This window comes from Chrysochloris asiatica, unplaced genomic scaffold (assembly GCF_000296735.1).
Source record: "Chrysochloris asiatica unplaced genomic scaffold, ChrAsi1.0 scaffold00156, whole genome shotgun sequence".
In the NCBI taxonomy this organism is placed as follows: Eukaryota; Metazoa; Chordata; class Mammalia; order Afrosoricida; family Chrysochloridae; genus Chrysochloris; species Chrysochloris asiatica.
The window spans coordinates 2,631,930-2,644,565 of NW_006408674.1; the positions used below are offsets into that span (position 1 = coordinate 2,631,930).

Here is a 12,636-nt window from a genome sequence, read left to right on the forward strand (position 1 = left end):
TTTACTTAGATGTAGACATGCATTTTAGCTTCTTTTGTGTGCTTTAGGAGCCTTGGTGTGGTGTATTGGGTTTAACATCGGGCTGCTAACTGAAAGACTGTTCAAACCCACCAGCTTGTTGTGCCAGTATTAAACGAAGCTGTGGAAAAGTTCTGCTCTGTCATATGGGGTCATTCTACTCAGCGGCATTGGGTGTTACCCAGTATGCAGTAGGAGGGGATTCCTGGACCTTTAGCATTGTGATTAATTACACATGCTCTAGAGCCCAGGTGCCTGGCCTCAGATCCTTGATGATGCCTCTTAGCAGACATGTGAACATTAATCAAATTATTTAAACCTTTCTGTGTGTCAGTTTTTAAATCTGTAAATTAATATAGTAATTTGCTATATGATAGGATTGTTGTATTGATATACATGCACAATGTTCAACCATCATTATTGTTAAACCTCCGTTTCGTCTTTGCTGTGGAAGAATAACTTGATAGTACATTATAAATATTTGAAGTAATTACATTATATTCAGTCTTTAGTATTAAGAATTTGTAAATCAAAAAGTAGGATATTTTCAGTTACTTATCATTATACATTTCCTCACTGCAGTAGAATAGGAATGATTACTCTCCCACCCTCTGTGCTCTGCCTGCTATATGTATAGGCCCATTTTAGATGATCAGTAAACACATGTGACTAGTAACTACTGTACTGGACAGTATTCTTCTGGATTGTTGGATTTGAATCTAAGAAATATATTTACATTAAACATGACATTTATTGATTATAGAATACTATTTTGTTTTCATATGAAAGATTAGATAGCTCCTACATCAGCTATAACTGCAACATAAGGGAAAAGGAAGTGAAGATATTTCATAAGAATCTTGGTGAAGTTTAGGCTTAGTTTTTCTTAGTTTCAGGTTTAGTGATTTTTAGGCAATTTACAAAATTCATAATGTAATTATTTTTAAATAGAATTATGAACAGGGAGTCAGGGAGTATTGAGGTATTTTGTTCTGTCAGCCGTGAGAAGTACCTGGATTAAAATGAGCAGTCTGAGCTGTATGGAAACGGACTCATTTTTACGTTTAAGTACTGGTTGTATGTCATTGAGTCCTGGTGGTACAGTGGTTAACAGTACTAGGTTGTTAACCAAAAGCTTGGCTGTTTGAACCCCCACGAGCCACTGCAGAAGAAAGATCTGGCAGTGTGCTTTTGTAAAGATTACAGCCTTGGAAACTGTGGCACTGCTCTACTCTGTCACATGGGTCTCTCTGAGTAGGAGGCAGCTTGAAAAGGCAGTGAATTTGGCTTTGGTTTAGTATGTTTCCTAATCTAGAAGCACCTTTGAAGACTTGCAGTGTTATGAGTGAGTGGTATATGAAATCAGTCTTTCAGGAAGGACTATCGGTAGTTATTCTAAGTAAGACAGTTTGGGATTATCCGGCTAAAGTCTGAAAGTATTTTTTTGATTCACTTTTTTTTTTTTAATTTTCATTATGTATCATTTTATTTTTAAATTTTTTGTTTTCATAGAGTACATTTTCACATTAGAGATGCCCAAAGTAAGAAAATAGAAGTTTGTTACTTTTCAGTTAGAATTTTATGCAAAATCTTATGAGTTAACAGACATTCCCACTGTCCGTCATTCCTAGAACAAATATCAAAGCTGTGTGATCGTAATATGCTGATATTAACAAATTGAATTCCCATTAAGAGATTGATAAATTAAAAGGTACACGCTCATACAATGTTTTGTCACACTTCACAGTGTCTTTAAAAAGCTAGGAGACACAGTGTCTTTAAAAAGCTAGTCTTCTAAAAAGCTAGGAGACAATCCGATTATCTCACCAGAATATGGAAGGCAGTCTCATTATTCTGTGAATATTCCTCTCAAACCTTTTCCTCCAAGATTAAATTGTGAAAAGAATCAAGTGATTAGATGAGGGTTGTCTGACCAATGGACATCTGTTATTTCCTCCTTACTGAGAGTTGAACGGGGCGACAGAGCAGAGGCAGAGAGGTGTACAATCATTTTTAAGGGACTAAGTCAAGTCAGAACTGCCACAGCATGGCCACAGCTTTGCAGATGCCTGCATCGTGATAGTTAAAATAGCACAGACCAGCAAAGGTTAGAGCCGAGAGGGTGCCTCCTCATGGACAGAGTCAGTAACAACCTGTCCCAGGCCCCGGTGACCATGGAGAGGGAGAAGTGCAGTTAGAGAGTAGTCCACTGAGAGCAAGGATTCAAATAAGCAGCTGGGAGCAGGTCCAGGAGCCACACACTGACAACCCTCTCACCAGTCCAGTGGAGAGATGCAGCCTGGGAACCAGCATAGTGGTTGGGGGACAGGTGAATGAGCTGCACTCCTGGAGTAGACCGGTCCTGGAGAAATACTGAGACAAGAGCAGGTCTGATCACTGGAGTTCGGAGGAACAGAGCTCGGGCTCCTTGAGCACCACAGACAACACTCAGCCTCCAGACGACCGCCATGTCTGTCCTTAGGGCTCTTGATTCACTTGTACATTTGAGTTCAGAAATACTCCAAGTGTTAAGGGAGATACCAAGAAGTGTAAATATGATTGTTATGCTCTAAAAGATTCATTGTTGTTGTTAAGTGCTGTTAAGTCGGTTCCGACCCATAGTGACCCTGTATAGGGTTTCTGAGGAGTGACTTGGTGAGCTTGAACTGCCAACCTTGTGGTTCAAACCAGCTTTGCAGTCTGCCGCATCAACCCACAGTGCCATACCAGGACTCCTCTAAAAGATTAGGTCATTGTTTACTGGGAAATATTCTGATCAGGGGCTAAAAACACATGGGACCACAAATCCATTCTAACTAAAAGAAGAAAAGGGTGTTAGTAAAAGGATTTATGAAAATGTTTATGTAAGTGAATTGCAAGAAGTTGGTAGCCTTGGTCCCTGCTCGTGTGTCTGGTGTTCTCTATTGCACCCACTCCCTGACTTTAGATTGGTTCATTCACCCAGGTCTACCTGACTTTTCTGGATGGTGATCCCATGGCACCAACGAAGCAGAATAGCTAAGAGCTGTAGATGGTACAGATTCTGGTTGAAGAGAATGTGAGCAAGGAGACAATGACTGACATGTCCAGCTTCAATTTCTTTAAATAAGAAGGTGTATGGGAGATGGTAATGGAACCTCTCTCACAAGGAACTGGCAAAAATGAAATGAAATAAGAAGGTGTATAGGGAGTGGTGATGGGACCTCTGTCACAGGATCTGGTGGAAATTCAATGTGAGAATCCATATGAAGTTCCTAGTACGTGAGAGAAGTAATAATTACAAGAGCTGACATCTTCAGTGATTGCTCACAAATAACTAGCTTAAGTAGGTAGATTTCTTAGCTGAGTTTTTAACTGAGGAAAAAACTTTGAGTAAAATGAAGTAACTATGTGATCATTAAAGTATTCGTGATGATATGTTTACTCTATCCCAGATTGACATGCTGTTCAACATTGTCAGGAACTTAGAATGGCATTCCCAAATTTTCGTTATTCAAACCCCTTTGTTGAAATGAAATCTTTTGCAGAAAACTGATCTATAAAAAACTGAAAAGAAACTGCTCTGCTTGAAGTAGGGATTTGTAGCCCAGCGTACCTTCTCCGTTTTCTCCCTGTCCCTCTTCATCTACCTCAAGCACAATTATGAGAAATAAACATTAAGAAGATTTGCCTACATTGTTAATAAGCATATGTTGTTGTTAAGTGCTGTCGAGTCGATCCAACCTATAGTGACTCTGTATAGAGTTTCCAAGGAGCAGCTGGTGAGCTTGAACCACTGTCCTTGAAATTCAAACAACGTTGCAGTTTGACGCATTAGTCCACAGCGCCACACCAGGACTCCAATTGTTGTTATGTGCTGTGGAGTCGGTTCTGACTCATGGTCGTAGTGACCCTGTACAGGGTTTCCGAGGCTGTAAATCTTCACGGGAGCAGGAAGCCTCCTCATCTTTCTCCCGCGGAAAGGCCGGTAGTTTCGAACTGCTGACTGTGAGGTTAGCAGCCAGTAACCACTACGCTACCAGAGCTCTTATAGCATGTCCAATTTGAGATAAAGTCTCAGCATTCTCACTTCTAAGGAGCATTCTGACTATACTTCTTCCAAGGTATATTTGTGCTTGCTTTTCCATGTCTATGCTATATATAGTATTTTTCCACCAGCACCATAATTCAAATGCACCAGTTTTTCTTTAGTAGGTCTTTTCTTTGTCAGTTTTTCTCATACATGTGAGTTGATTGAAATACCATGGTTTGGATCAGACACACCTTAGTCCTAAATTTAGGTGTGATATCTTTGCTTTTTGACATTTAAAAGAGGTCTTTAAATGCATTGGGTCAGTTGATTCTTTTTTTTTTTTTTTTTTTGACTGCTGCTTACTTATATGGGTGTTGATTGTGGATCCAAGTAAAATGAAATCTTGACAACTCCATTCTTTTTCTGTTTATGCCATACCATGCATCATAATCCCGTGTAAATAACAGTTGTTTTGTAATGATTGCATTTACACTTCATTTCATAATATATTTGTTCACCCTCCCTCAAGTTGTTCCATTTCAAATAAAATAGAGAAATCAGTATCTAGAAATTAGTGCCTGCTTTTCTATACCTAATCTTCATAGTGGTCAAGGGCAGCAAGCAAGGTATAGAAAAATGGATGCCCAAAATTAACACAGGAGATTCTAGATACTGATTTATCTTTGTCATTTGAAATATAACATTGTTAGAGGGGCAGCATACATCTCTGTGAAGCCATGGGAGTCCTGGTATGCTGGTGTAGGATAAGCACTGAACTGCTAATTGCATGGTGGACGGTAGAATTCCACCAGCTGCTCCTTGGAAACTCTATGCAGGATCACTATGAGTTGGAACCAGCTCCTTGGTACGTTACAACAACATTCAGACAAGGGGAGTCCTAATGTGATGCTGTAGGATAAGCACTGGACTGCTAACCGTGAAGTTGATGGTTTGAACCCACCAGCAGCTCCTCAGAACCATTGTACAGGTTCGCTATGAGTCAGAACCAACTCAACAGCATGAATATACAGTGATAAATTCCAGAAATTTGTGGGTTTGTGCTGATAGGAATTGTAATTATCGAGGTAGATGTGATGTCTATGCTAATACATGAAAGTCAGACATTAATTTTCCTACCCTTATGCCTTTGTTGATTCTTGATGGCTAAACTGTGTATCATAAACTTTTGCCTTTCAGATTACCAAGCAGAGTGATAGTCAGATACTTGGTAAATAAAGCATCCTTGAACAAAAGAGCTATGACAAAAGAACATAAGAATAACACAGAGTCATGGAATTTTGCTACACATGGAAATGTGTAGGGTTCCTGAGGCTGTACATCTTTACACAAAGTAAAGCACAAAGTCTTCTCTTTCCCCCTTGGAGTATCTGCTGACCTTGTGGTTAGCCGCCTCATGTGTAACTTAACCAGACCACCACAGCTCCTTGTCGTGATAATATTCTAGCTAAAATGTTTTGAAATTCTTTATTCATCCAACATATTTTTGAATACCTCCTGTCTGCCTGTCTAAAACAGTGGTGGGCAAACCATGGCCCACTTGTCAGGCTGGCTACTAGCTCAAATCTGGCTGATTGCCTTTTTTGTTTTGTTGTTGTGAATTGAGTGATAGCTTACATGGGAGAACATCGGCTTAACACTCATCATTTCATTGCAATGATTACAATCCCTTCTGTGCATTATCATTCAACAATTCAACAGTATTTGCTTCTATTCCCTTTGGATTTTTTGAATTTTTGATGTTCACTGAAGTACTCCGGTAGAGGTAATTATTTAAACAACCAAAGGGCACATTCTGCAAGCCTGCCTCCTGGCTGCCAGCATACAGCCTTTGTCTTTCCATGAGTCTAGAGTCCTCAGCTGCTCTGTCTCTCCAATGTCCTGATCTCTGCCTCCATCTCTGGTGTCGCTGCTTCTCTGGATCCGGTCCCACATTCTGCTCGTGCTCTTCTCCCTTGATGGTCCTAGGTTCCTTTGTTCTACCTGGAATGTAAGATTAATTTCTCCTCCCTTTTTGTTACAAAACTTCTACCTTTACAGTTGTGATAATCGCAGTTAGTCATGGTAACAATTACTCATTATTAAATCATTAGAATCTTATGCCCATCTCCTTTCACGAGACCCGTATAGACAAGATGAAAACTATTCAATGGGGTTTCTGCCCTCTCTGTACACTCTGAAACTAAATTCCCTCTTGAAAACTTGTAAGCCAGTCACTTTGTGCCTGGCTTTATAGCATCCCCCCCCCCCCCATTTTAGATAGCCAATGTCTAAATTGCCCGTCCCCATCAGTCCTGTGTACAGAGGGAATAGGATTAATCCTTGATGTGAAAACTCCTTCCTGGCAGTTGGTATTTTGATCTAATACATCCATTAGTATAGGTCAAGTTTATCAGATTGTAGCAATTTACGCTTGTTTTCTTTTTCATATTTCTTTATCTTCCTCTAGTCAAGTTCTGATCATTAAGCCATTGAAGCTACGTCAGTTGGGTACCATCTGCAAGTTGGACGTTCTTGTGTGTCTCCCCTCACTTCATATCAGCTAGACGCTTCACTCTTAGCTGTAGTCCTCCATGACCATGTGTTTGTCCATGAACTTTGTAGTCTCCAGGTCTCACCATGCTTTGGACCAACCTGACGATAAGCACTGAACTATGATGATAAGCACTGGTTGCCTTTTTGTGGTGAATGGTTTATTGGAAGACTATCATGCTCATTCATTTACAAAGTGTCTTTGTTGTCACAACACCAACGCAGGATTGAAGAGTTGTGACCCAGACCCTGTGTCTCACGAAACGTAAAATATTTACTGTTGAGCCTTTTACAAGAAAATTGCCTCAACCCCTTGATGTGGCGCTGCAGGATAATGTGCTGGGGACCGCAAGGTCATTTTGAGCCACAAGGTTGGCAGTTCAAAACCCATCAACCTGTGTGCGTCGTTGCTATGAGTTGGAGCTGACTCTGGGGCACTTAATGATGACAATCTATAGTGCTAATCAGGAATACAACCCTGAAAAAATGAAATCAGTAACTGTTCTCAGTGTTCTAATAGACAACATCGTATGTTCATTGTTTATATTTCAATTCCATTTTAAGGACAGTGTTGATTATTATAAGTAACTGGCACGTGTTTCCCTCTGGATTTGTGTAGGTATCTATTTCTACAGTAGACCTTCTCCCTGCAAAGGGAGATTGATTTGGATCCCTATGCCCCGACTCTGTCCATGGTACTGTACAATTAGGGGTATGTGGTTAGGAAACTAGAATGAGAAAGGCCTTACTCTTGGGTACCAGTATCCCAGAGTAGGTCAGAGAGGAAGAATACAATGAAGTGTAGTCAGGGTCAAAGTGTTAATTGTTGTTAAGTGCCATCAAGTCGTTTCTGACCCATAGCGACCCTGTATAGGAGTTCCACTGAAGCAGGAAATTTGCCTTAAGTGGGAAAAGAAAGTTTTTGAGGGGAGGAGTTGAAGTATAACATATGTGTGGTTAGAGTACATAGAGGCCTTAAGTTCTAAACGAGGGAATCATATATATAAATATATATGATTCATATACACAAAGCTTTACATATATGTGTCTTGTTTTAAATGTATTTTGAGTAGTGAACAAATATCCATGAATGTGAAAGTTAATGGGAACATTTAAGTGAGTTTCACCCTTTTCAAAAAAGATTATTGAGTGGTTCTATATGTAGAGTATTCTTATTCTTTAAGGTGCGTGGTCTGGAACCGTGGTCAGTTTGAAAACATGAAATTGATCGCAACTTAATTTACTCATAAACAATACAATGTTTGTTATGTGCAATTAATGCTTCTCTAAATAGACTGAATTGGAAAAAGATGCTTAAAAGCGTCATCGTGCCGTACACAAACTGCCTGACCATGTATAGTGGACCTTGTTAGCAGACCTAGGTCTCTCCTCAAACACCAGGTTTAATTCTTTAAAAAGAACCTGTTCAGTTTCTTGCCTTGGGGTAAATACTTGGTTATTGGTGATGGTTCTGACTCATAGCGACCCTATATTGGGTTTCCGAAAAGTGGCTGGTGAGCTTGAACCGCCGACCTTGTGGTTCATAGTCCAGTGCTTATCATACAGCACCGTGCCAGGAATCTGTATATGATAGGGTGAACAGTCGTCAAGGAGGCAGAAGTAATGGGAGGGGGCAGATTATGAAGAGCTTATTAGTCATGATAAAGAGTTTCACTTTTATTCTTTTGAGTGTGATGGCGGTTGTGTGCCTTCAGTTTGGTTCCAACGCATGGTGATCTTGTTTAGGATTTCCGAGGAGAGGCTGGTAGGTTTGAACTGCCAACCTTGTGTTTAGAAGTCTAGTGCTTATCCTATAGTTCCGTAACAGGAAAATTGCTGATGAGTTGAAAAGGAGTTATCAGTGACTCCATTGTGTTGGCCTTGCACAGCTGGAAGGAGGGTGTTTTCATTACGTGATATAGGAAAGACTACTGATGGAGCAGACTGTCAGGATTTTGGACAAGTTTGAAATGTTTAATAGACCTTTAACAGTACATTTAAATAAGGGATTAAATATGCTATTCTGGAGTTAAGTGGGGGAAATCCACTGGATATAAGATTTGATGAAGTCATCTGTGAGCCAATATGGACAGAGAATAGAAGAGATCTGTGGACTGTGCCCAGGACCATTGCACTACTGATAGGTTCTGCAAATGAGAAAGAACCAGGGAAAGAAAAGGAACGTCCAGGAAGATAGGAAGAAAATCAAGAAAGAGTAGTGAGTATTAGTTCATTGAGGCAAGTGATGAAAGTGTTTGGAGGAGGCATGGATAGCCATCGTGCCTGCTTATGTGAGGTCATTCATTGAGAACTGAGCAATTACCTTCTTTGATATTTAGTAACAAGGCATTAGCAGGGCCATTCTCCTTTCAGAGTGTCTTTGGGTGAATCCTTTTGCCTTTTCCAGCTGCTGGTCGCTGCAAGCTTTTCTTTGTGGCAACATTACTCCAATCTCTGCTTCCAAGTTTATTTGCCTTATGTACATGTGTCTCAAAGTTACCTCTTCTCACTTGTAAGAATTCATCAGTTTCACTGAGGATCTACCTAGGTGATCAGCTCCTCCTTTCAGTCTATGACCACATCCTTTGTCGTATTTGCTGTATAAGGTTATGCAGAGTCCAGGGATTAGGACCTGGACATATCTCTGGGGCCCCTTTCAGCCTTGTATAGCAAACAGTAGTAAGTACAGGTAAGATGTGAAGTAACTTAACACTCATACCTTGCCAAGGGATGTAAGTTTGTGTAACCACTTTAGGGAACTATTGGGCACAATATATGGTAACAAACATACGCATACACTGTCACCCAGCAAAGGGACTTAAAAAGTGTGTAGAAAAGTTCCATTATCTTTCAGTCCTTTTTCTACAACATTGAAACCCCTTCACATACCCAACAAAAATTATGTGCATGTAACAGTCAAAAGACACAATATTTTAACTGTTTTTATAATAGTCCAAAAATTAGAAAGTTCCACAACTTCATGAACTCCAGAAATGGATGAATTAATAAAATGCAGTGAAATGGAATGAACTATATCTTCTATGTTGCATAATGGATTAATTTCACAAACATATTGCAGGAAGCCAGACACAAAATGTGTACACACTACATAATTCCATTTATAAAACTTCAAGAACAAGCAAAGCTCATCTGTCTGTTAAGAAGCATAGTAGTGATCCTTATGGGGAGGGGAGTAATAACTGGGAAAGGGCCTAAGAGGGCTTTTGGGGTACTGATGGTGTTTTGTTTCTTGATCTGGGTGCCAGTTACACAACTGCTTTCAATTTGTGAAAATTCATCAAGCTTCAGACTTGGGACTCGTCCTTTCTTTGCTAAAAGATGAGTGGGAGTTGTTGGTTTGTTTACTTTTGGTTTTAAAGTGACACTTACTCTATGGCAAGATATCTCTTGAACTAGTACAGTGTCCAGTCTCTTCATGTACTTAGATTGATCTCTTTTGTTGGAGAGTTTTAGTAGAACACCGTTTGGTATTTGTTTCAGGTAGTCATTAGGACTTTAATTTGCAGGTGACAAATCCAAATCAAACTCACGTAGAAGCAGTGTGTGTCTCAATAACTGGAACGTCTAAGAGGTGGTAGAGCCAAGATAAGGTAGATGCAAGAGTTGAATTGTTCTCTCCCTTGGTTCCCCTTCCCCTTTCAGTTTTGTTTATTGTAGTTTTAATTCTCTAGCAGGCTCTGTTTGCATTGTGACAGAGAGGATGACAAGCACTACCAGGTTTCCACAACTAGTGAGCTCAGAGAATTATGTGCATCTTTCTCAATTGTGCCTGTAAATCCAGGGGAGACCTTGTCATCCCAGAGGCAGGTCAGTAGTCAGGCTCAAGGGCTTAGGCCTATGCAAACCCAAATGAAATAGTCATGCCACAAGAAAGAGGTTTGTTACCTGAAAGAGTGAGGAGACAAGACACCCAGGCAAACAGAAACAGACGATCTGTTTCAGGAATACAGATATTCTTCATGCATAGTTGTTGAATAATTTTATAATTATTTAGAAACCACAGATTTATTTATAATTTGTAAGTAGAAGACAGTGTGCTAGATAGAGGTCAAGAACTTTACTACCATTTATCACATCATAGCTACAACTCTCCGTATAAGCCATATCTGAGAACACAGATTTGGACTAGAGAACACCTTTTCTAAGTCCTTTCACCTTACTGAGTGATAATATATACTTAACTCAGGAGCCTTGCATGCACTGTGGGGTAAGCACTAGACTAACTGCACGGTCAACTGTTTAAACCCATCAGCTGCTCTGAAGGAGCAAGATGAGGCTTTCTACTCCCATCAAGATAGAAAGCCTTGGAAAACCCATGCAGGGTTGCTGTGAGTCAGAATCGACTCCACGGCTGTGAGGTCAGATGGGTGAATAAAACTTGTTGTTAAGTGCCTTCCAGTCAGTTCCAACTCATAGCGATCCTGTATAGGGTTTCCAAGAAGTGGGTGATGTGTTCGAACTGCCTACTTTGTAGCTCAAACTGGCCTTGCAGTTCAGCGCATTATTTAGCGAAAGCAAATCATACTTAAATTTTACATTCAGTCTTGGTTTCAGAAATTCCACGTTTTTAAGTGGCCTTTAGAACAGTTTTTTTGATATTTTTGTGTGACATGTGAATTTTATATGAAAGTCAGGTTGTCACCAAGCTACCTTCTGTGTGCATCGTAGAGCTGCTGCATGTGGTGGTGGTGGTGGTGGTTGTGTGCCGTGGAGTCGGTTCCGACTCATAGCGACCCTGTATAAGGTTTCCTAAACAGGCTGTAAATCTTTACAGGAGCAGAAAGCCTCATCTTTATTCGCAGAAGTCTGGTAGTTTCCATCTGCTGACCTGACAACCATGCTACTAGAGCTCAGAGCTGCTCCATGGGTTTCCAGGACTGATCTTTTGGAAGCAGATGACAGATCCTATCTTTCTGTGCCTTTGTGGGTGGGTTTGGCTAGTCAAGCACTTTACTATTTACATCATGCCAGGACTCCATTGTTGTTAGATGCCGTAAGAGTCAGTCTGACTTTTATCATAGGGGTTGTTGTTGTTAAGTGCTGTCAAGTCGATTCCGACCCATAGCGACCCTGTACAGGGTTTCCGAGGCTGTAAATCTTTACTGGAGCAGAAAGCCTCATCTTTCTACCACAGAACAGCTCATAGTTTTGAACTGCTGACTTTTTAAGGTTCGCAGCCTGATTCATAACCACTGTGCTAGCAGGGGTTGCAAGGCTATAAATCTTTATGGGACCAGAAAGCCTCATCTTTCTCCCTAGCAGCAACTGGTGAGCTCTGACTGCAAACCTTGTGGTTAGCAGTTCAGTGCTTACCCCTACTGAGTGAGCCACTGGTGCTCCAGGGACTCTCTTTGTTGTTGTTGTTAAGTGCTGTTGAGCTGTTGAGCCTGCTCCAACTCATAAAGATCATGTGTAGGTTTGTAAGGATATGCTAGTGAGTTTGAACCACCCACCTTGTGGTTCAAACCAACCTTAGAATCCAATGCTTACCCTGCAGTGCCACACCAGGACTTCAAGGACTCCCCTTAGTGGCCGTATTACAGTTTTGTTGGAATACAGCTATGTCCATTAATTGATGTATCAGACTGTCTATGGCTTTGTGTGCACGTGTGTGTGCTACAATGACAGGGAGCACGGTGGCTCCGTATGATAAGCACTGGACTACAAACCACAAAGTCTGTAGTTTTGCAGCCCACCAGCCGCTCAGCGAGAGAAAGATGAGCTTCTCTGCTCTGGGGAAGGTTGAAAGCCTCAGAAACCCTATACTATACACGGGGTCACTGTGAGTCAGAACATACTCAGTGGCACTTAGTAACAAGTACAGTGACAAAGATGAACTCTTACCACAGACTTGCTCGTGAAGCCAAAAGTATTTACTGTCTGAATATTTTAGAAAAGTTTGCCAACCCGTTTTAAACATTGTTAGACAATGCCGTAAATGAGACCCAGCTAAGAGTTTTTCTACTTCTGTTCTTCAGTTATAAGCAAGACATACAGTGGCTTTTTTGTTTGTTTGTTGGGGTTTTTTGTTTTGT

At 40.6% G+C, this 12,636-nt stretch overlaps 1 protein-coding gene and 1 pseudogene across 5 annotated transcripts in view; one reads left to right on the forward strand and one right to left on the reverse strand.

Annotated features, from left to right (window-relative positions):
- Positions 1–12,636, forward strand: part of ZFAND6 (zinc finger, AN1-type domain 6) — a 106,041-nt gene that overhangs the window by 68,027 nt on the left and 25,378 nt on the right. The window lies entirely within an intron of this gene.
- On the reverse strand, positions 2,050–2,488 carry LOC102835374 (annotated as a pseudogene).